This window comes from Humulus lupulus, chromosome 3 (assembly GCF_963169125.1).
Source record: "Humulus lupulus chromosome 3, drHumLupu1.1, whole genome shotgun sequence".
Classification (NCBI taxonomy): Eukaryota; Viridiplantae; Streptophyta; class Magnoliopsida; order Rosales; family Cannabaceae; genus Humulus; species Humulus lupulus.
Genome location: NC_084795.1, coordinates 11482863 through 11500028, shown reverse-complemented (window position 1 = coordinate 11500028; position 17166 = coordinate 11482863). Strand labels below are relative to the sequence as shown.

At 42.7% G+C, this 17166-nt stretch overlaps 49 non-coding genes and 1 pseudogene across 49 annotated transcripts; all 50 read right to left on the bottom strand.

Moving 5' to 3' along the window:
* Positions 1–33: 33 nt before the first annotated feature.
* LOC133827490 (5S ribosomal RNA) lies at positions 34–152 on the bottom strand. The gene has a single exon (XR_009890179.1). It is a non-coding gene; the product is annotated as a 5S ribosomal RNA (ribosomal RNA).
* Positions 153–370: 218 nt separating this feature from the next.
* Positions 371–489, bottom strand: LOC133827423 (5S ribosomal RNA). The gene has a single exon (XR_009890115.1). It is a non-coding gene; the product is annotated as a 5S ribosomal RNA (ribosomal RNA).
* Positions 490–708: 219 nt separating this feature from the next.
* On the bottom strand, positions 709–827 carry LOC133827303 (5S ribosomal RNA). Its single transcript, XR_009889998.1, has one exon. It is a non-coding gene; the product is annotated as a 5S ribosomal RNA (ribosomal RNA).
* A 219-nt stretch (positions 828–1046) lies between these two features.
* LOC133827391 (5S ribosomal RNA) lies at positions 1047–1165 on the bottom strand. Its single transcript, XR_009890083.1, has one exon. It is a non-coding gene; the product is annotated as a 5S ribosomal RNA (ribosomal RNA).
* A 218-nt stretch (positions 1166–1383) lies between these two features.
* LOC133826922 (5S ribosomal RNA) lies at positions 1384–1502 on the bottom strand. Its single transcript, XR_009889627.1, has one exon. It is a non-coding gene; the product is annotated as a 5S ribosomal RNA (ribosomal RNA).
* A 219-nt stretch (positions 1503–1721) lies between these two features.
* On the bottom strand, positions 1722–1840 carry LOC133827543 (5S ribosomal RNA). Its single transcript, XR_009890233.1, has one exon. It is a non-coding gene; the product is annotated as a 5S ribosomal RNA (ribosomal RNA).
* Positions 1841–2058: 218 nt separating this feature from the next.
* LOC133827312 (5S ribosomal RNA) lies at positions 2059–2177 on the bottom strand. Its single transcript, XR_009890007.1, has one exon. It is a non-coding gene; the product is annotated as a 5S ribosomal RNA (ribosomal RNA).
* Positions 2178–2398: 221 nt separating this feature from the next.
* Positions 2399–2517, bottom strand: LOC133827253 (5S ribosomal RNA). The gene has a single exon (XR_009889949.1). It is a non-coding gene; the product is annotated as a 5S ribosomal RNA (ribosomal RNA).
* A 217-nt stretch (positions 2518–2734) lies between these two features.
* LOC133827414 (5S ribosomal RNA) lies at positions 2735–2853 on the bottom strand. Its single transcript, XR_009890106.1, has one exon. It is a non-coding gene; the product is annotated as a 5S ribosomal RNA (ribosomal RNA).
* Positions 2854–3070: 217 nt separating this feature from the next.
* Positions 3071–3189, bottom strand: LOC133827527 (5S ribosomal RNA). The gene has a single exon (XR_009890216.1). It is a non-coding gene; the product is annotated as a 5S ribosomal RNA (ribosomal RNA).
* Positions 3190–3408: 219 nt separating this feature from the next.
* LOC133827302 (5S ribosomal RNA) lies at positions 3409–3527 on the bottom strand. Its single transcript, XR_009889997.1, has one exon. It is a non-coding gene; the product is annotated as a 5S ribosomal RNA (ribosomal RNA).
* Positions 3528–3746: 219 nt separating this feature from the next.
* LOC133827301 (5S ribosomal RNA) lies at positions 3747–3865 on the bottom strand. The gene has a single exon (XR_009889996.1). It is a non-coding gene; the product is annotated as a 5S ribosomal RNA (ribosomal RNA).
* A 218-nt stretch (positions 3866–4083) lies between these two features.
* LOC133827095 (5S ribosomal RNA) lies at positions 4084–4202 on the bottom strand. Its single transcript, XR_009889795.1, has one exon. It is a non-coding gene; the product is annotated as a 5S ribosomal RNA (ribosomal RNA).
* Positions 4203–4421: 219 nt separating this feature from the next.
* On the bottom strand, positions 4422–4540 carry LOC133827501 (5S ribosomal RNA). The gene has a single exon (XR_009890191.1). It is a non-coding gene; the product is annotated as a 5S ribosomal RNA (ribosomal RNA).
* Positions 4541–4758: 218 nt separating this feature from the next.
* Positions 4759–4877, bottom strand: LOC133827478 (5S ribosomal RNA). The gene has a single exon (XR_009890168.1). It is a non-coding gene; the product is annotated as a 5S ribosomal RNA (ribosomal RNA).
* A 219-nt stretch (positions 4878–5096) lies between these two features.
* LOC133826611 (5S ribosomal RNA) lies at positions 5097–5215 on the bottom strand. The gene has a single exon (XR_009889326.1). It is a non-coding gene; the product is annotated as a 5S ribosomal RNA (ribosomal RNA).
* Positions 5216–5432: 217 nt separating this feature from the next.
* On the bottom strand, positions 5433–5551 carry LOC133827013 (5S ribosomal RNA). Its single transcript, XR_009889717.1, has one exon. It is a non-coding gene; the product is annotated as a 5S ribosomal RNA (ribosomal RNA).
* Positions 5552–5769: 218 nt separating this feature from the next.
* Positions 5770–5888, bottom strand: LOC133826448 (5S ribosomal RNA). Its single transcript, XR_009889167.1, has one exon. It is a non-coding gene; the product is annotated as a 5S ribosomal RNA (ribosomal RNA).
* Positions 5889–6106: 218 nt separating this feature from the next.
* On the bottom strand, positions 6107–6225 carry LOC133827012 (5S ribosomal RNA). Its single transcript, XR_009889716.1, has one exon. It is a non-coding gene; the product is annotated as a 5S ribosomal RNA (ribosomal RNA).
* Positions 6226–6443: 218 nt separating this feature from the next.
* LOC133826446 (5S ribosomal RNA) lies at positions 6444–6562 on the bottom strand. The gene has a single exon (XR_009889166.1). It is a non-coding gene; the product is annotated as a 5S ribosomal RNA (ribosomal RNA).
* Positions 6563–6780: 218 nt separating this feature from the next.
* Positions 6781–6899, bottom strand: LOC133827011 (5S ribosomal RNA). The gene has a single exon (XR_009889715.1). It is a non-coding gene; the product is annotated as a 5S ribosomal RNA (ribosomal RNA).
* A 218-nt stretch (positions 6900–7117) lies between these two features.
* On the bottom strand, positions 7118–7236 carry LOC133826678 (5S ribosomal RNA). The gene has a single exon (XR_009889389.1). It is a non-coding gene; the product is annotated as a 5S ribosomal RNA (ribosomal RNA).
* Positions 7237–7454: 218 nt separating this feature from the next.
* Positions 7455–7572, bottom strand: LOC133827406 (5S ribosomal RNA). The gene has a single exon (XR_009890099.1). It is a non-coding gene; the product is annotated as a 5S ribosomal RNA (ribosomal RNA).
* A 220-nt stretch (positions 7573–7792) lies between these two features.
* Positions 7793–7911, bottom strand: LOC133827524 (5S ribosomal RNA). The gene has a single exon (XR_009890213.1). It is a non-coding gene; the product is annotated as a 5S ribosomal RNA (ribosomal RNA).
* A 219-nt stretch (positions 7912–8130) lies between these two features.
* Positions 8131–8249, bottom strand: LOC133827345 (5S ribosomal RNA). Its single transcript, XR_009890039.1, has one exon. It is a non-coding gene; the product is annotated as a 5S ribosomal RNA (ribosomal RNA).
* Positions 8250–8467: 218 nt separating this feature from the next.
* Positions 8468–8586, bottom strand: LOC133827147 (5S ribosomal RNA). Its single transcript, XR_009889847.1, has one exon. It is a non-coding gene; the product is annotated as a 5S ribosomal RNA (ribosomal RNA).
* Positions 8587–8805: 219 nt separating this feature from the next.
* Positions 8806–8924, bottom strand: LOC133827008 (5S ribosomal RNA). The gene has a single exon (XR_009889712.1). It is a non-coding gene; the product is annotated as a 5S ribosomal RNA (ribosomal RNA).
* Positions 8925–9142: 218 nt separating this feature from the next.
* Positions 9143–9261, bottom strand: LOC133826759 (5S ribosomal RNA). The gene has a single exon (XR_009889470.1). It is a non-coding gene; the product is annotated as a 5S ribosomal RNA (ribosomal RNA).
* A 218-nt stretch (positions 9262–9479) lies between these two features.
* LOC133826669 (5S ribosomal RNA) lies at positions 9480–9598 on the bottom strand. Its single transcript, XR_009889381.1, has one exon. It is a non-coding gene; the product is annotated as a 5S ribosomal RNA (ribosomal RNA).
* A 220-nt stretch (positions 9599–9818) lies between these two features.
* Positions 9819–9937, bottom strand: LOC133826643 (5S ribosomal RNA). Its single transcript, XR_009889356.1, has one exon. It is a non-coding gene; the product is annotated as a 5S ribosomal RNA (ribosomal RNA).
* A 221-nt stretch (positions 9938–10158) lies between these two features.
* Positions 10159–10277, bottom strand: LOC133827118 (5S ribosomal RNA). The gene has a single exon (XR_009889818.1). It is a non-coding gene; the product is annotated as a 5S ribosomal RNA (ribosomal RNA).
* A 218-nt stretch (positions 10278–10495) lies between these two features.
* LOC133827249 (5S ribosomal RNA) lies at positions 10496–10614 on the bottom strand. The gene has a single exon (XR_009889945.1). It is a non-coding gene; the product is annotated as a 5S ribosomal RNA (ribosomal RNA).
* A 219-nt stretch (positions 10615–10833) lies between these two features.
* Positions 10834–10952, bottom strand: LOC133827076 (5S ribosomal RNA). Its single transcript, XR_009889778.1, has one exon. It is a non-coding gene; the product is annotated as a 5S ribosomal RNA (ribosomal RNA).
* A 221-nt stretch (positions 10953–11173) lies between these two features.
* LOC133827309 (5S ribosomal RNA) lies at positions 11174–11292 on the bottom strand. The gene has a single exon (XR_009890004.1). It is a non-coding gene; the product is annotated as a 5S ribosomal RNA (ribosomal RNA).
* A 220-nt stretch (positions 11293–11512) lies between these two features.
* LOC133827142 (5S ribosomal RNA) lies at positions 11513–11631 on the bottom strand. Its single transcript, XR_009889842.1, has one exon. It is a non-coding gene; the product is annotated as a 5S ribosomal RNA (ribosomal RNA).
* A 222-nt stretch (positions 11632–11853) lies between these two features.
* Positions 11854–11972, bottom strand: LOC133827348 (5S ribosomal RNA). The gene has a single exon (XR_009890042.1). It is a non-coding gene; the product is annotated as a 5S ribosomal RNA (ribosomal RNA).
* Positions 11973–12190: 218 nt separating this feature from the next.
* Positions 12191–12309, bottom strand: LOC133826912 (5S ribosomal RNA). The gene has a single exon (XR_009889617.1). It is a non-coding gene; the product is annotated as a 5S ribosomal RNA (ribosomal RNA).
* Positions 12310–12527: 218 nt separating this feature from the next.
* On the bottom strand, positions 12528–12646 carry LOC133826704 (5S ribosomal RNA). Its single transcript, XR_009889416.1, has one exon. It is a non-coding gene; the product is annotated as a 5S ribosomal RNA (ribosomal RNA).
* Positions 12647–12865: 219 nt separating this feature from the next.
* Positions 12866–12984, bottom strand: LOC133826609 (5S ribosomal RNA). The gene has a single exon (XR_009889324.1). It is a non-coding gene; the product is annotated as a 5S ribosomal RNA (ribosomal RNA).
* A 220-nt stretch (positions 12985–13204) lies between these two features.
* On the bottom strand, positions 13205–13323 carry LOC133827468 (5S ribosomal RNA). Its single transcript, XR_009890158.1, has one exon. It is a non-coding gene; the product is annotated as a 5S ribosomal RNA (ribosomal RNA).
* Positions 13324–13542: 219 nt separating this feature from the next.
* Positions 13543–13661, bottom strand: LOC133826055 (5S ribosomal RNA). The gene has a single exon (XR_009888791.1). It is a non-coding gene; the product is annotated as a 5S ribosomal RNA (ribosomal RNA).
* Positions 13662–13880: 219 nt separating this feature from the next.
* On the bottom strand, positions 13881–13999 carry LOC133826054 (5S ribosomal RNA). Its single transcript, XR_009888790.1, has one exon. It is a non-coding gene; the product is annotated as a 5S ribosomal RNA (ribosomal RNA).
* A 220-nt stretch (positions 14000–14219) lies between these two features.
* LOC133827595 (5S ribosomal RNA) lies at positions 14220–14338 on the bottom strand (annotated as a pseudogene).
* A 223-nt stretch (positions 14339–14561) lies between these two features.
* LOC133827569 (5S ribosomal RNA) lies at positions 14562–14680 on the bottom strand. Its single transcript, XR_009890258.1, has one exon. It is a non-coding gene; the product is annotated as a 5S ribosomal RNA (ribosomal RNA).
* A 218-nt stretch (positions 14681–14898) lies between these two features.
* Positions 14899–15017, bottom strand: LOC133826658 (5S ribosomal RNA). The gene has a single exon (XR_009889371.1). It is a non-coding gene; the product is annotated as a 5S ribosomal RNA (ribosomal RNA).
* A 217-nt stretch (positions 15018–15234) lies between these two features.
* Positions 15235–15353, bottom strand: LOC133826847 (5S ribosomal RNA). The gene has a single exon (XR_009889554.1). It is a non-coding gene; the product is annotated as a 5S ribosomal RNA (ribosomal RNA).
* Positions 15354–15869: 516 nt separating this feature from the next.
* Positions 15870–15988, bottom strand: LOC133827561 (5S ribosomal RNA). Its single transcript, XR_009890250.1, has one exon. It is a non-coding gene; the product is annotated as a 5S ribosomal RNA (ribosomal RNA).
* A 218-nt stretch (positions 15989–16206) lies between these two features.
* Positions 16207–16325, bottom strand: LOC133826887 (5S ribosomal RNA). Its single transcript, XR_009889594.1, has one exon. It is a non-coding gene; the product is annotated as a 5S ribosomal RNA (ribosomal RNA).
* Positions 16326–16544: 219 nt separating this feature from the next.
* LOC133826053 (5S ribosomal RNA) lies at positions 16545–16663 on the bottom strand. Its single transcript, XR_009888789.1, has one exon. It is a non-coding gene; the product is annotated as a 5S ribosomal RNA (ribosomal RNA).
* A 218-nt stretch (positions 16664–16881) lies between these two features.
* Positions 16882–17000, bottom strand: LOC133826886 (5S ribosomal RNA). The gene has a single exon (XR_009889593.1). It is a non-coding gene; the product is annotated as a 5S ribosomal RNA (ribosomal RNA).
* Between the last annotated feature and the right edge of the window lie 166 nt (positions 17001–17166).

Below are 17166 nucleotides of genomic sequence, written 5' to 3'. Positions count from 1 at the left end.
GATTTTTAAAGGAAAAAAAAAATGATGTTTTCTGCGGTGCAACACGAGGACTTCCCAGGAGGTCACTCATCCTAGTACTACTCTCGCACAGGCACGCATAACTGCGGAGTTCTGATGGGATCCGGTGCAATAGTGCTGGTATGATCGCACCCGGAATGTTTGGTCCGCAATATTCATTTATAGCGAGCGCGTGTGTCCTCCCTTTTCTCCCCCGGATTAACTAGGAACTTCTTATTCGCTGCTTGTTAGTGACCACGGTATTAACCCCTCAAGGAAAACGAAATAAATGAGTTTTTAAAGACTTAAAACAAAAAATACAAACTTTTGAGCCGTAAGTGGATTTTCAAAGTGAAAAAAAATGATGTTTTCAGGGGTGCAACACGAGGACTTCCCAGGAGGTCACCCATCCTCGTAATACTCTCTCCCAAACACGCTTAACTGCGGAGTTCTGATGGGATCCGGTGCATTAGTGCTGGTATGATCGCACCCGGAATGTTTGGTCCGCAATATTCATTTATAGCGAGCGCGTGTGTCCTCCCTTTTCTCCCCCGGATTAACTAGGAACTTCTTACTCGCTGCTTGTTAGTGACCACGGTATTAACCCCTCAAGGAAAACGAAATAAATGAGTTTTTAAAGACTTAAAATAAAAAATACAAACTTTTGAGCCGTAAGTTGATTTTTAAAGGAAAAAAAAAATGATGTTTTCAGGGGTGCAACACGAGGACTTCCCAGGAGGTCACCCATCAAAGTACTACTCTCGCCCAAGAATGCTTAACTGCGGAGTTCTGGTGGGATCCGGTGCATTAGTGCTGGTATGATCGCACCCGGAATGTTTGGTCCGCAATATTCATTTATAGCGAGCGCGTGTGTCCTCCCTTTTCTCCCCCGGATTAACTAGGAACTTCTTACTCGCTGCTTGTTAGTGACCACGGTATTAACCCCTCAAGGAAAACGAAATAAATGAGTTTTTAAAGACTTAAAATAAAAAATACAAACTTTTGAGCCGTAAGTTGATTTTTAAAGGAAAAAAAAAATGATGTTTTCAGGGGTGCAACACGAGGACTTCCCAGGAGGTCACCCATCAAAGTACTACTCTCGCCCAAGAATGCTTAACTGCGGAGTTCTGGTGGGATCTGGTGCATTAGTGCTGGTATGATCGCACCCGGAATGTTTGGTCCGCAATATTCATTTATAGCGAGCGCGTGTGTCCTCCTTTTTCTCCCCCGGATTAACTAGGAACTTCTTATTCGCTGCTTGTTAGTGACCACGGTATTAACCCCTCAAGGAAAACGAAATAAATGTGTTTTTAAAGATTTAAAACAAAAAATACAAACTTTTGAGCCGTAAATGGATTTTTAAAGGAAAAAAAAATGATGTTTTCAGGGGTGCAACACGAGGACTTCCCAGGAAGTCACCCATCCTAGTACTACTCTCGCCCAAGCACGCTAAACTGCGGAGTTCTGATGGGATCCGGTGCATTAGTGCTGGTATGATCGCACCCGGAATGTTTGGTCCGCAATATTCATTTATAGCGAGCGCGGGTGTCCTCCCTTTTCTCCCCTGGATTAACTAGGAACTTCTTATTCGCGGCTTGTTAGCGACCACGGTATTAACCCCTCAAGGAAAACGAAATAAATGAGTTTTTAAAGATTTAAAACAAAAAATACAAACTTTTGAGCCATAAGTGGATTTTTAAAGGAAAAAAAAAATGATGTTTTCAGCGGTGCAACACGAGGACTGCCCAGGAGGTCACCCTTCCTAGTACTACTCTCGCACAGGCACGCGTAACTGCGGAGTTCTGATGGGATCCGGTGCAATAGTGCTGGTATGATCGCACCCGGAATGTTTGGTCCGCAATATTCATTTATAGCGAGCGCGTGTGTCCTCCCTTTTCTCACCCGGATTAAATAGGAACTTCTTATTCGCGGCTTGTTAGTGACCACGGTATTAACCCCTCAAGGAAAACGAAATAAATGACTTTTTAAAGATTTAAAACAAAAAATACAAACTTTTGAGCCATAAGTGGATTTTTAAAGGAAAAAAAAATGATGTTTTCAGGGGTGCAACACGAGGACTTCCCAGGAGGTCACCCGTCCTAGTACTACTCTCGCCCAAGCACGCATAACTGCGGAGTTCTGATGGGATCCGGTGCATTAGTGATGGTATGATCGCACCCGTAATGTTTGGTCCGCAATATTCATGTATAGCGAGCGCGTGTGTCCTCCCTTTTCTCCCCCGGATTTACTAGGAACTTTTTATTCGCTGCTTGTTAGTGACCACGGTATTAACCCCTCACGGAAAACGAAATAAATGAGTTTTTAAAGATTTAAAACAAAAAATACAAACTTTTGAGCCGTAAGTGCATTTTTAAAGGAAAAAAAAATAATGATGTTTTCAGGGTTGCAACACGAGGACTTTCCAGGAGGTCACCCATCCTTGTACTACTCTTGCCCAAGCACGCTTAACTTCGGAGTTCTGATGGGATCCGGTGCATTAGTGCTGGTATGATCGCACCCGGAATGTTTGGTCCGCAATATTCATTTATAGCGAGAGAGTGTGTCCTCCCTTTTCTCCCCCGGATTAACTAGGAACTTCTTATTCGCTGCTTGTTAGTGACCACGGTATTAACCCCTCAAGGAAAACGAAATAAATGAGTTTTTAAAGATTTAAAACAAAAAATACAAACTTTTGAGCCGTAAGTGGACATTTAAAGGAAAAAAAATGATGTTTTCAGGGGTGCAACACGAGGACTTCCCAGGAGGTCACCCGTCCTAGTACTACTCTCGCCCAAGCACACTTAATTGGGGAGTTCTGATGGGATCCGGTGCATTAGTGCTGGTTTGATCGCACCCGGAATGTTTGGTCCTAAATATTCATTTATAGCGAGCGCGTGTGTCCTCCCTTTTCTCCCCTGGATTAACTAGGAACTTCTTATTCGCTGCTTGTTAGTGACCACGGTATTAACCCCTCAAGGAAAACGAAATAAATGAGTTTTTAAAGATTTAAAACAAAAAATACAAACTTTTGAGCCGTAAGTGGATTTTTAAAGGAAAAAAAAAAATGTTTTCAGGGATGCAACACGAGGACTTCCCAGGAGGTCACCCATCCTTGTAATACTCTCTCCCAAGCACGCTTAACTGCGGAGTTCTGATGGGATCTGGTGCATTAGAGCGGGTATGATCGCACCCGGAATGTTTGGTCCGCAATATTCATTTTTAGCGAGCGCGTGTGTCCTCCCTTTTCTCCCCCGGATTAACTAGGAACTTCTTACTCGCTGCTTGTTAGTGACCACGGTATTAACCCCTCAAGGAAAACGAAATAAATGAGTTTTTAAAGACTTAAAATAAAAAATACAAACTTTTGAGCCGTAAGTTGATTTTTAAAGGAAAAAAAAAATGATGTTTTCAGGGGTGCAACACGAGGACTTCCCAGGAGGTCACCCATCAAAGTACTACTCTCGCCCAAGAATGCTTAACTGCGGAGTTCTGGTGGGATCCGGTGCATTAGTGCTGGTATGATCGCACCCGGAATGTTTGGTCCGCAATATTCATTTATAGCGAGCGCGTGTGTCCTCCCTTTTCTCCCCCGGATTAACTAGGAACTTCTTACTCGCTGCTTGTTAGTGACCACGGTATTAACCCCTCAAGGAAAACGAAATAAATGAGTTTTTAAAGACTTAAAATAAAAAATACAAACTTTTGAGCCGTAAGTTGATTTTTAAAGGAAAAAAAAAATGATGTTTTCAGGGGTGCAACACGAGGACTTCCCAGGAGGTCACCCATCAAAGTACTACTCTCGCCCAAGAATGCTTAACTGCGGAGTTCTGGTGGGATCCGGTGCATTAGTGCTGGTATGATCGCACCCGGAATGTTTGGTCCGCAATATTCATTTATAGCGAGCGCGTGTGTCCTCCTTTTTCTCCCCCGGATTAACTAGGAACTTCTTATTCGCTGCTTGTTAGTGACCACGGTATTAACCCCTCAAGGAAAACGAAATAAATGTGTTTTTAAAGATTTAAAACAAAAAATACAAACTTTTGAGCCGTAAATGGATTTTTAAAGGAAAAAAAAATGATGTTTTCAGGGGTGCAACACGAGGACTTCCCAGGAAGTCACCCATCCTAGTACTACTCTCGCCCAAGCACGCTAAACTGCGGAGTTCTGATGGGATCCGGTGCATTAGTGCGGGTATGATCGCACCCGGAATGTTTGGTCCGCAATATTCATTTATAGCGAGCGCGGGTGTCCTCCCTTTTCTCCCCCGGATTAACTAGGAACTTCTTATTCGCTGCTTGTTAGTGACCACGGTATTAACCCCTCAAGCTAAACGAAATAAATGAGTTTTTAAAGATTTAAAACAAAAAATACAAACTTTTGAGCCGTAAGTGGATTTTTAAAGGAAAAAAAAAATAATGTTTTCAGGGATGCAACACGAGGACTTCCCAGGAGGTCACCCATCCTTTTAATACTCTCTCCCAAGCACGCTTAACTGCGGAGTTCTGATGGGATCCGGTGCATTAGTGCGGGTATGATCGCACCCGGAATGTTTGGTCCGCAATATTCATTTATAGCGAGCGCGTGTGTCCTCCCTTTTCTCCCCCGGATTAACTAGGAACTTCTTATTCGCTGCATGTTAGTGACCACGGTATTAACCCCTCAAGGAAAACGAAATAATTGAGTTTTTAAAGATTTAAAACAAAAAATACAAACTTTTGAGCCGTAAGTGGATTTTTAAAAGAAAAAAAAATGATGTTTTCAGGGGTGCAACACGAGGACTTCCCAGGAGGTCACCCGTCCTAGTACTACTCTCGCCCAAGCACGCTTAGCTGCAGTGTTCTGATGGGATCCGGTGCATTAGTGATGGTATGATTGCACTCGGAATGTTTGGTCCGCAATATTCATTTATAGCGAGCGCATGTGTCCTCCCTTTTCTCCCTCGGATTAACTAAGAACTTCTTATTCGCTGCTTGTTAGTGACCACGGTATAAACCCCTCAAGGAAAACGAAATAAATGTGTTTTTAAGGACTTAAAACAAAAAATACAAACTTTTGAGCCGTAAGTGGATTTTTAATGGACAAAAAAAATGATGTTTTCAGGGGTGCAACACGAGGACTTCCCAGGAGGTCACCCATCCTAGTACTACTCTCGCCCAAGCACGCTTAACTGCGGAGTTCTGATGGGATCCGGTGCATTAGTGCTCGTATGATCGCACCCGGAATGTTTGGTCCGCAGTATTCATTTATCGCGAGCGCGTGTGTCCTCCCTTTTCTCCCCCGGATTTACTAGGAACTTCTTATTCGCTGCTTGTTAGTGACCACAGTATTAACCCCTCAAGGAAAACAAAATAAATGAGTTTTAAAGATTTAAAACAAAAAATACAAACTTTTGAACCGTAAGTAGATTTTTAAAGGAAAAAAAAATGATGTTTTCATGGGTGCAACACGAGGACTTCCCAGGAGGTCACCCATCCTAGTACTACTCTCGCCCAAGAACGCTTAACTGCGGAGTTCTGGTGGGATCCGGTGCATTAGTGCTGGTATGATCGCACCCGGAATGTTTGGTCCGCAATATTCATTTATAGCGAGAGCGTGTGTCCTCCCTTTTCTCCCCCGGATTAACTAGGAAATTCTTATTCGCTGCTTGTTAGTGACCACGGTATTAACCCCTCAAGGAAAACGAAAGAAATGTGTTTTTAAAGATTTAAAACAAAAAATACAAACTTTTGAGCCGTAAATGGATTTTTAAAGGAACAAAAAATGATGTTTTCAGGGGTGCAACACGAGGACTTCCCAAAAGGTCACCCATCCTAGTACTACTCTCGCCCAAGCACGCTTAACTGCGGAGTTCTGATGGGATCCGGTGCATTTGTGCTGGTATGATCGCACCCGGAATGTTTGGTCCGCAATATTCATTTATAGCGAGCGCGTGTGTCCTCCCTTTTCTCCCCCGGATTAACTAGGAACTTCTTATTCGCTGCTTGTTAGGCACCACGGTATTAACCCCTCAAGGAAAACAAAATAAATGAGTTTTTAAAGATTTAAAACAAAAAATACAAACTTTTGAGACGTAAGTGGATTTTTACAGGAAAAAAAAATGATGTTTTCATGGGTGCAACACGAGGACTTCCCAGGAGGTCACCCATCCTAGTACTACTCTCGCCCAAGAACGCTTAACTGCGGAGTTCTGGTGGGATCCGGTGCATTAGTGCTGGTATGATCGCACCCGGAATGTTTGGTCCGCAATATTCATTTATCGCGAGAGCGTGTGTCCTCCCTTTTCTCCCCCGGATTAACTAGGAACTTCTTATTCGCTGCTTGTTAGTGACCACGGTATTAACCCCTCAAGGAAAACGAAAGAAATGTGTTTTTAAAGATTTAAAACAAAAAATACAAACTTTTGAGCCGTAAATGGATTTTTAAAGGAACAAAAAATGATGTTTTCAGGGGTGCAACACGAGGACTTCCCAAAAGGTCACCCATCCTAGTACTACTCTCGCCCAAGCACGCTTAACTGCGGAGTTCTGATGGGATCCGGTGCATTTGTGCTGGTATGATCGCACCCGGAATGTTTGGTCCGCAATATTCATTTATAGCGAGCGCGTGTGTCCTCCCTTTTCTCCCCCGGATTAACTAGGAACTTCTTATTCGCTGCTTGTTAGGCACCACGGTATTAACCCCTCAAGGAAAACAAAATAAATGAGTTTTTAAAGATTTAAAACAAAAAATACAAACTTTTGAGACGTAAGTGGATTTTTACAGGAAAAAAAAATGATGTTTTCATGGGTGCAACACGAGGACTTCCCAGGAGGTCACCCATCCTAGTACTACTCTCGCCCAAGAACGCTTAACTGCGGAGTTCTGGTGGGATCCGGTGCATTAGTGCTGGTATGATCGCACCCGGAATGTTTGGTCCGCAATATTCATTTATCGCGAGAGCGTGTGTCCTCCCTTTTCTCCCCCGGTTTAACTAGGAACTTCTTATTCGCTGCTTGTTAGTGACCACGGTATTAACCCCTCAAGGAAAACGAAATAAATGTGTTTTTAAAGATTTAAAACAAAAAATACAAACTTTTGAGCCGTAAATGGATTTTTAAAGGAAAAAAAAATGATGTTTTCAGGGGTGCAACACAAGGACTTCCCAAAAGGTCACCCATCCTAGTACTACTCTCGCCCAAGCACGCTTCACTGCGGAGTTCTGATGGGATCCGGTGCATTAGTGCTGGTATGATCGCACCCGGAATGTTTGGTCCGCAATATTCAATTATAGCGAGCGCGTGTGTCCTCCCTTTTCTCCCCCGGATTAACTAGGAACTTCTTATTCGCGGCTTGTTAGTGACCACGGTATTAACCCCTCAAGGAAAACGAAATAAATGAGTTTTTAAAGATTTAAAACAAAAAATACAAACTTTTGAGCTGTAAGTGGATTTGTAAAGGAAAAAAAAATGATGTTTTCAGGCGTGCAACACGAGGACTTCCCAGGAGGTCACCTATCCTAGTACTACTCTCGCCCAAGCACGCTTAACTGCGGAGTTCTGATGGGATCCGGTGCAATAGTGCTGGTATGACGCACCCGGATTTGTTTGGTCCGCAATATACATTTATAGCGAGCGCGTGTGTCCTCCCTTTTCTCCCCCGGATTAACTAGGAACATCTTATTCGCTGCTTGTTAGTGACCACGGTATTAACCCCTCAAGGAAAACGAAATAAATGAGTTTTTAAAGATTTAAAACAATAAATACAAACTTTTGAGCCGTAAGTGGATTTTTAAAGGTAAAAAAAAATGATGTTTTCAGGGGTGTAACACGAGGACTTACCAGGAGGTCACCCATCCTAGTACTACTCTCGCCCAAGCACGCTTAACTGCGGAGTTCTGGTGGGAACCGGTGCATTAGTTCGGGTATGATCGCACCCGAAATGTTTGGTCCGCAATATTCATTTATAGCGAGCGCGTGTGTCCTCCCTTTTCTCCCCCGGATTAACTAGGTACTTCTTATTCGCTGCTTGTTAGTGACCACGGTATTAACCCCTCAAGGAAAACAAAATAAATGAGTTTTTAAACATTTAAAACAAAAAATAAAAACTTTTGAGCCGTAAGTGGATTTTTACAGGAAAAAAAAAATGATGTTTTCATGGGTGCAACATGAGGACTTCCCAGGAGGTCACCCATCCTAGTACTACTCTCGCCCAAGAACGCTTAACTGCGGAGTTCTGGTGGGATCCGGTGCATTAGTGCTGGTATGATCGCACCCGGAATGTTTGGTCCGCAATATTCATTTATAGCTAGCGCGTGTGTCCTCACTTTTCTCCCCCGGATTAACTAGGAACTTCTTATTCGCTACTTGTTAGTGACCACGGTATTAAGCCCTCAAGGAAAACGAAATAAATGTGTTTTTAAAGATTTAAAACAAAAAATACAAACTTTTGAGCCGTAAATGGATTTTTAAAGGAATAAAAAATGATGTTTTCAGGGGTGCAACACGAGGACTTCCCAGGAGGTCACCCATCCTAGTACTACTCTCGCCCAAGCACGCTTAACTGCGCAGTTCTGATGGGATCCGATGCATTAGTGCTGGTATGATCGCACCCGGAATGTTTGGTCTGCAATATTTATTTATAGCGAGTGCGTGTGTCCTCCCTTTTCTCCCCCGGATTATCTAGGCACTTCTTATTCGCTGCTTGTTAGTGACCACGGTATTAACCCCTCAAGGAAAACGAAATAAATGAGTTTTTAAAGATTTAAAACAAAAAATACAAACTTTTGAGCCGTAAGTGGATTTTTAAAGGAAAAAAAAAATTATGTTTTCAGGGGTGCAACACGAGGACTTCCCAGGAGGTCACCCATCCTAGTACTACTCTCGCCCAAGCACGCATAACTGCGGATTTCTGATGGGATCCGGTGCATTAGTGCTGGTATGATCGCACCCGGAATGTTTGGTCCGCAATATTCATTTATAGCGAGCGCGTGTGTCCTCCCTTTTCTCCCCCGGATTAACTAGGAACTTCTTATTCGCTGCTTGTTAGTGACCACGGTATTAACCCCCCAAGGAAAACGAAATAAATGAGTTTTTAAAGATTTAAAACAAAAAATACAAAATTTTGAGCCGAAAGTGGATTTTTAAAGGAAAAAAAAATGATGTTTTCAGGGGTGCAACACAAGGACTTCCCAAAAGGTCACCCATCCTAGTACTACTCTGGCCCAAGCACGCTTAACTGCGGAGTTCTGATGGGATCCGGTGCATTAGTGCTGGTATGATCGCACCCGGAATGTTTGGTCCGCAATATTCATTTATAGCGAGCGCGTGTGTCCTCCCTTTTCTCCCCCGGAGTAACTAGGAACTTCTTATTCGCTGCTTGTTAGTGACCACAGTATTAACCCCTCAAGGAAAACGAAATAAATGAGTTTTTAAAGATTTAAAACAAAAAATACAAACTTTTGAGCTGTAAGTGGATTTGTAAAGAAAAAAAAAATGATGTTTTCAGGGGTGCAACACGAGGAATTCCCAGGAGGTCACCTATCCTAGTACTACTCTCGCCCAAGCACGCTTAACTGCGGAGTTCTGATGGGATCCGGTGCAATAGTGCTGGTATGATCGCACCCGGATTTGTTTGGTCCGCAATATACATTTATAGCGAGCGCGTGAGTCCTCCCTTTTCTCCCCCGGATTAACTAGGAACGTCTTATTCGTTGCTTGTTAGTGACCACGGTATTAACCCCTCAAGGAAAACGAAATAAATGAGTTTTTAAAGATTTAAAACAAAAAATACAAACTTTTGAGCAGTAAGTGGATTTGTAAAGGAAAAAAAAAATGATGTTTTCAGGGGTGCAACACGAGGACTTCCCAGGAGGTCACCTATCCTAGTACTACTCTCGCCCAAGCACGCTTAACTGCGGAGTTCTGATGGGATCCGGTGCAATAGTGCTGGTATGATCGCACCCGGATTTGTTTGGTCCGCAATATACATTTATAGCGAGCGCGTGTGTCCTCCCTTTTCTCCCCCGGATTAACTAGGAACATCTTATTCGCTGCTTGTTAGTGACCACGGTATTAACCCCTCAAGGAAAACGAAATAAATGAGTTTTTAAAGATTTAAAACAAAAAACACAAACTTTTGAGCCGTAAGTGGATTTTTAAAGGAAAAAAAAAAGTTATGTTTTCAGGGGTGCAACACGAGGACTTCCCAGGAAGTCACCCATCCTAGTACTACTCTCGCACAAGCACGCTTAACTGCGGAGTTCTGATGGGATCCGGTGCAATAGTGCTGGTATGATCGCACCCGGAATGTTTGGTCCGCAATATTCATTTATAGCGAGCGCGTGTGTCCTCCCTTTTCTCCCCCGGATTAACTAGGAACTTCTTATTCGCTGCTTGTTAGTGACCACGGTATTAACCCCCCAAGGAAAACGAAATAAATGAGTTTTTAAAGATTTAAAACAAAAAATACAAACTTTTGAGCCGAAAGTGGATTTTTAAAGGGAAAAAAAATGATGTTTTCAGGGGAGAAACACGAGGACTTCCCAGGAGGTCACCTATCCTAGTACTACTCTCGCCCAAGCACGCTTAACTGCGGAGTTCTGATGGGATCCGGTGCATTAGTGCTGGTATGATCGCACCCGGAATGTTTGGTCCGCAATATTTATATATAGCGAGTGCGTGTGTCCTCCCTTTTCTCCCTCGGATTATCTAGGAACTTCTTATTCGCTGCTTGTTAGTGACCACGGTATTAACCCCTCAAGGAAAACGAAATAAATGAGTTTTTAAAGATTTAAAACAAAAAATACAAACTTTTGAGCCGTAAGTGGATTTTTAAAGGAAAAAAAAAATTATGTTTTCAGGGGTGCAACACGAGGACTTCCCAGGAGGTCACCCATCCTAGTACTACTCTCGCCCAAGCACGCTTATCTGCGGAGTTCTGATGGGATCCGGTGCATTAGTGCATGTATGATCGCACCCGGAAAGTTTGGTCCGCAATATTCATTTATAGCGAGCGCTTGTGTCCTCCCTTTTCTCCCCCGGATTAAATAGGAACTTCTTATTCGCAGCTTGTTAGTGACCACGGTATTAACCCCTCAAGGAAAACGAAATAAATGAGTTTTTAAAGATTTAAAACAAAAAATACAAACTTTTGAGCCGTAAGTGGATTTTTAAAGGAAAAAAAAAAAGTTATGTTTTCAGGGGTGCAACACGAGGACTTCCCAGGAAGTCACCCATCCTAGTACTACTCTCGCACAAGCACGCTTAACTGCGGAGTTCTGATGGGATCCGGTGCATTAGTTCAGGTATGATCGCACCCGGAATGTATGGTCCGCAATATTCATTTATAGCGAGCGCGTGTGTCCTCCCTTTTCTCCCTCGGATTATCTAGGCACTTCTTATTCGCTGCTTGTTAGTGACCACGGTATTAACCCCTCAAGGAAAACGAAATAAATGAGTTTTTAAAGATTTAAAACAAAAAATACAAACTTTTGAGCCGTAAATGGATTTTAAAAGGAAAAAAAAAATTGATGTTTTCAGGGGAGCAACACGAGGACTTCCCAAGAGGTCACCCATCCTAGTACTACTCTTGCCCAAGCACGCTTATCTGCGGAGTTCTGATGGGATCCGGTGCATTAGTGCTGGTATGATCGCACCCGGAATGTTTGGTCCGCAATATTCATTTATAGCGAGCGCGTGTGTCCTCCCTTTTCTCCCACGGATTTACTAGGAACTTCTTATTCGCTGCTTGTTAGTGACCACGGTATTAACCCCTCAAGGAAAACGAAATAAATGAGTTTTTAAAGATTTAAAACAAAAAATACAAATTTTTGACCCGTAAGTGGATTTTTAACGTGACAAAAAAAAATTGATGTTTTCAGAGGTGCAACACGAGGACTTCCCAGGAGGTCACCCATCCTAGTGCTACTCTCGCCCAAGCACGCTTAACTGCAGAGTACTGATGGGATCCGGTGCATTAGTGCTGGTATGATCGCACCCGGAATGTTTGGTCCGCAATATTCATTTATAGCGAGCGCGTGTGTCCTCCTTTTCTCCCCCGGAATAACTAGGAACTTCTTATTCGCTGCTTGTTAGTGACCACGGTATTAACCCCTCAAGGAAAACGAAATAAATGAGTTTTTAAAGATTTCAAACAAAAAATACAAACTTTTGAGCCGTAAGTGGATTTTTAAAGGAAAAAAAAAATGATGTTTTCAGGGGTGCAACACGAGGACTTCCTAGGAGGTCACCCATCCTAGTACTACTCTCGCCCAAGCACGCTTAACTGCGGAGTTCTCATGGGATCCGGTGCATTAGTGCTGGTATGATCGCAACCGGAATGTTTGGTCCGCAATATTCATTTATAGCGAGCGCGTGTGTCCTCCTTTTCTCCCCCGGATTAACTAGGAACTTCTTATTCGCTGCTTGTTAGTGACCACGGTATTAACCCCTCAAGGAATACGAAATAAATGAGATTTTAAAGATTTAAAACAAAAAATACAAACTTTTGAGCCGTAAGTGGATTTTTAAAGGAAAAAAAAAATGAAGTTTTCAGGGGTGCAACACGAGGACTTCCCAGGAGGTCACCCATCCTAGTACTACTCTCGCCCAAACACGCTTAACTGCGGAGTTCTGATGGGATCTGGTGCATTAGTGCTGGTATGATCGCACCCGGAATGTTTGGTCCGCAATATTCATTTATAGCGAGAGCGTGTGTCCTCACTTTTCTCCCCCGGATTAACTAGGAACTTCTTATTCGCTGCTTGTTACTGACCACGGTATTAACCTCTCAAGGAAAACAAAATATATGAGTTTTTAAAGATTTTAAAAAAAAAATACAAACTTTTGAGCCGTAAGTGGATTTTTACCGGAAAAAAAAAATGATGTTTTCATGGGAGCAACACGAGGACTTCCCAGGAGGTCTCCCATCCTAGTACTACTCTCGCCCAAGCACGCTTAACTGCGGAGTTCTGATGGGATCCGGTGCATTAGTGCTGGTATGATCGCACCCGGAAAGTTTGGTCCGCAATATTCATTTATAGAGACCGCTTGTGTCCTCCCTTTTCTCCCCCGGATTAAATAGGAACTTCTTATTCGCTGCTTGTTAGTGACCACGGTATTAACCCCTCAAGGAAAACGAAATAAATGAGTTTGTAAAGATTTGAAACAAAAAATACAAACTTTTGAGCCGTAAGTGGATTTTTAAAGGAAAAAAAAAAGTTATATTTTCAGGGGTACAACACGAGGACTTGCCAGGAGGTCACCCATCCTAGTACTACTCTCGCACAAGCACGCTTAACTGCGGAGTTCTGATGGGATCCGGTGCATTAGTTCAGGTATGATCGCACCCGGAATGTTTGGTCCGAAATATTTATTTATAGCGAGTGCGTGTGTCCTCCCTTTTCTCGCACGGATTATCTAGGCACTTCTTATTCGCTGCTTGTTAGTGACCACGGTATTAACCCCTCAAGGAAAACGAAATAAATGAGTTTTTAAAGATTTAAAACAAAAAATACAAACTTTTGAGCCGTAAGTGGATTTTTAAAGGAAAAAAAAAATTATGTTTTCAGGGGTGCAACACGAGGACTTCCCAGGAGGTCACCCATCCTAGTACTACTCTCGCCCAAGCACGCTTAACTGCGGAGTTCTGATGGGATCCGGTGCATTAGTGCTGGTATGATCGCACCCGGAATGTTTGGTCCGCAATATTTATTTATAGCGAGTGCGTGTGTCCTCCCTTTTCTCGCACGGATTATCTAGGCACTTCTTATTCGCTGCTTGTTAGTGACCACGGTATTAACCCCTCAAGGAAAACGAAATAAATGAGTTTTTAAAGATTTAAAACAAAAAATACAAACTTTTGAGCCGTAAGTGGATTTTTAAAGGAAAAAAAAAATTATGTTTTCAGGGGTGCAACACGAGGACTTCCCAGGAGGTCACCCATCCTAGTACTACTCTCGCCCAAGCACGCTTAACTGCGGAGTTCTGATGGGATCCGGTGCATTAGTGCTGGTATGATCGCACCCGGAATTTTTGGTCCGCAATATTCATTTATAGCTAGCGCGTGTGTCCTCCCTTTTCTCCCTCGGATTATCTAGGCACTTCTTATTCGCTGCTTGTTAGTGACCACGGTATTAACCCCTCGAGGAAAACGAAATAAATGAGTTTTTAAAGATTTAAAACAAAAAATACAAACTTTTGAGCCGTAAATGGATTTTTAAAGGAAAAAAAAAATTGATGTTTTCAGGGGAGCAACAGGAGGACTTCCCAGGAGGTCACCTATCCTATTACTACTCTCGCACAAGCACGCTTAACTGCGGAGTTCTGATGGGATCCGGTGCATTAGTTCAGGTATGATCGCACCTGGAATGTTTGGTCCGCAATATTCATTTATAGCGAGCGCGTGTGTCCTCCCTTTTCTCCCCCGGATTAACTAGGAACTTCTTATTCGCTGCTTGTTAGTGACCACGGTATTAACCCCTCAAGGAAAACGAAATAAATGAGTTTTTAAAGATTTAAAACAAAAAATACAAACTTTTGACCCGTAAGTGGATTTTTATCGTGAAAAAAAAAAAATTGATGTTTTCAGGGGAGCAACAGGAGGACTTCCCAGGAGGTCACCCATCCTAGTGCTACTCTCGCCCAAGAACGCTTAACTGCAGAGTACTGATGGGATCCGGTGCATTAGTGCTGGTATGATCGCACCCGGAATGTTTGGTCCTCAATATTCATTTATAGCGAGCGCGTGTGTCCTCCTTTTCTCCCCCGGAATAACTAGGAACTTCTTATTCGCTGCTTGTTAGTGACTACGGTATTAACCCCTCAAGGAAAACGAAGTAAATGAGTTTTTAAAGATTTCAAACAAAAAATACAAACTTTTGAGCCGTAAGTGGATTTTTAAAGGAAAAAAAAAATGATGTTTTCAGGGGTGCAACACGAGGACTTCCCAGGAGGTCACCCATCCTAGTACTACTCTCGCCCAAGCACGCTTAACTGCGGAGTTCTCATGGGATCCGGTGCATTAGTGCTGGTATGATCGCAACCGGAATGTTTGGTCCGCAATATTCATTTATAGCGAGCGCGTGTGTCCTCCTTTTCTCCCCCGGATTAACTAGGAACTTCTTATTCGCTGCTTGTTAGTGACCACGGTATTAACCCCTCAAGGAATACGAAATAAATGAGATTTTAAAGATTTAAAACAAAAAATACAAACTTTTGAGCCGTAAGTGGATTTTTAAAGGAAAAAAAAATGATGTTTTCAGGGGTGCAACACAAGGACTTCCCAAAAGGTCACCCATCCTAGTACTACTCTCGCCCAAGCACGCTTAACAGCGGAGTTCTGATGGGATCCGGTGCATTAGTGCTGGTATGATCGCACCCGGAATGTTTGGTCCGCAATATTCATTTATAGCGAGCGCGTGTGTCCTCCCTTTTCTCCCCCGGATTAACTAGGAACTTCTTATTCGCTGCTTTTTAGTGACCACGGTATTAACCCCTCAAGGAAAACGAAATAAATGAGTTTTTAAAGGTTTAAAACAAAAAATACACACTTTTGAGCTGTAAGTGGATTTGTAAAGGAAAAAAAAATGATGTTTTCAGGGGTGCAACACGAGGACTTCCCAGGAGGTCGGAGTTCTGATGGGATCCGGTGCAATAGTGCTGGTATGATCGCACAAAGATTTGTTTGGTCCGCAATATACATTTATAGCGAGCGCGTGTTTCCTCCCTTTTCTCCCCCGGATTAACTAGGAACTTCTTATTCGCTGCTTGTTAGTGACCACGGTATTAACCCCTCAAGGAAAACGAAATAAATGAGTTTTTAAAGATTTAAAACAATAAATACAAACTTTTGAGCCGTAAGTGGATTTTTAAAGGTAAAAAAAAATGATGTTTTCAGGGGTGCAACACGAGGACTTACCAGGAGGTCACCCATCCTAGTACTACTCTCGCACAAGCACGCTTAACTGCGGAGTTCTGGTGGGAACCGGTGTATTAGTTCTGGTATAATCGCACCCGGAATGTTTGGTCCGCAATATTCATTTATAGCGAGCGCGTGTGTCCTCCCTTTTCTCCCCCGGATTAACTAGGAACTTCTTATTCGCTGCTTGTTAGTGACCACGGTATTAACCCCTCAAGGAAAACGAAATAAATGTGTTTTTAAAGATTTAAAACAAAAAATACAAACTTTTGAGCCGTAAATGGATTTTTAACGGAATAAAAAATGATGATTTCAGGGGTGCAACACGAGGACTTCCCAGGAGGTCACCCATTCTAGTACTACTCTCTCCCAAGCACGCTTAACTGCGGAGTTCTGATGGGATCCGGTGCATTAGTGCTGGTATGATCGCACCCGAAATGTTTGGTCCGCAATATTTATTTATAGCGAGTGCGTGTGTCCTCCCTTTTCTCGCACGGATTATCTAGGCACTTCTTATTCGCTGCTTGTTAGTGACCACGGTATTAACCCCTCAAGGAAAACGAAATAAATGAGTTTTTAAAGATTTAAAACAAAAAATACCAACTTTTGAGCCGTAAGTGGATTTTTAAAGGAAAAAAAAAATTATGTTTTCAGGGGTGCAACACGAGGACTTCCCAGGAGGTCACCCATCCTAGTACTACTCTCGCCCAAGCACGCTTAACTGCGGAGTTCTGATGGGATCCGGTGCATTAGTGCTGGTATGATCGCACCCGGAATGTTTGGTCCGCAATATTCATTTATAGCGAGGGAGTGTGTCCTCCCTTTTCTCCCCCGGATTAACTAGGAACTTCTTATTCGCTGCTTGTTAGTGACCACGGTATTAACCCCTCAAGGAAAACGAAATAAATGTGTTTTTAAAGATTTAAAACAAAAAATACAAACTTTTGAGCCGTAAATGGATTTTTAACGGAATAAAAAATGATGATTTCAGGGGTGCAACACGAGGACTTCCCAGGAGGTCACCCATTCTAGTACTACTCTCTCCCAAGCACGCTTAACTGCGGAGTTCTGATGGGATCCGGTGCATTAGTGCTGGTATGATCGCACCCGGAATGTTTGGTCCGCAATATTTATTTATAGCGAGTGCGTGTGTCCTCCCTTTTCTCGCACGGATTATCTATGCACTTCTTATTCGCTGCTTGTTAGTGACCACGGTATTAACCCCTCAAGGAAAACGAAATAAATGAGTTTTTAAAGATTTAAAACAAAAAATAC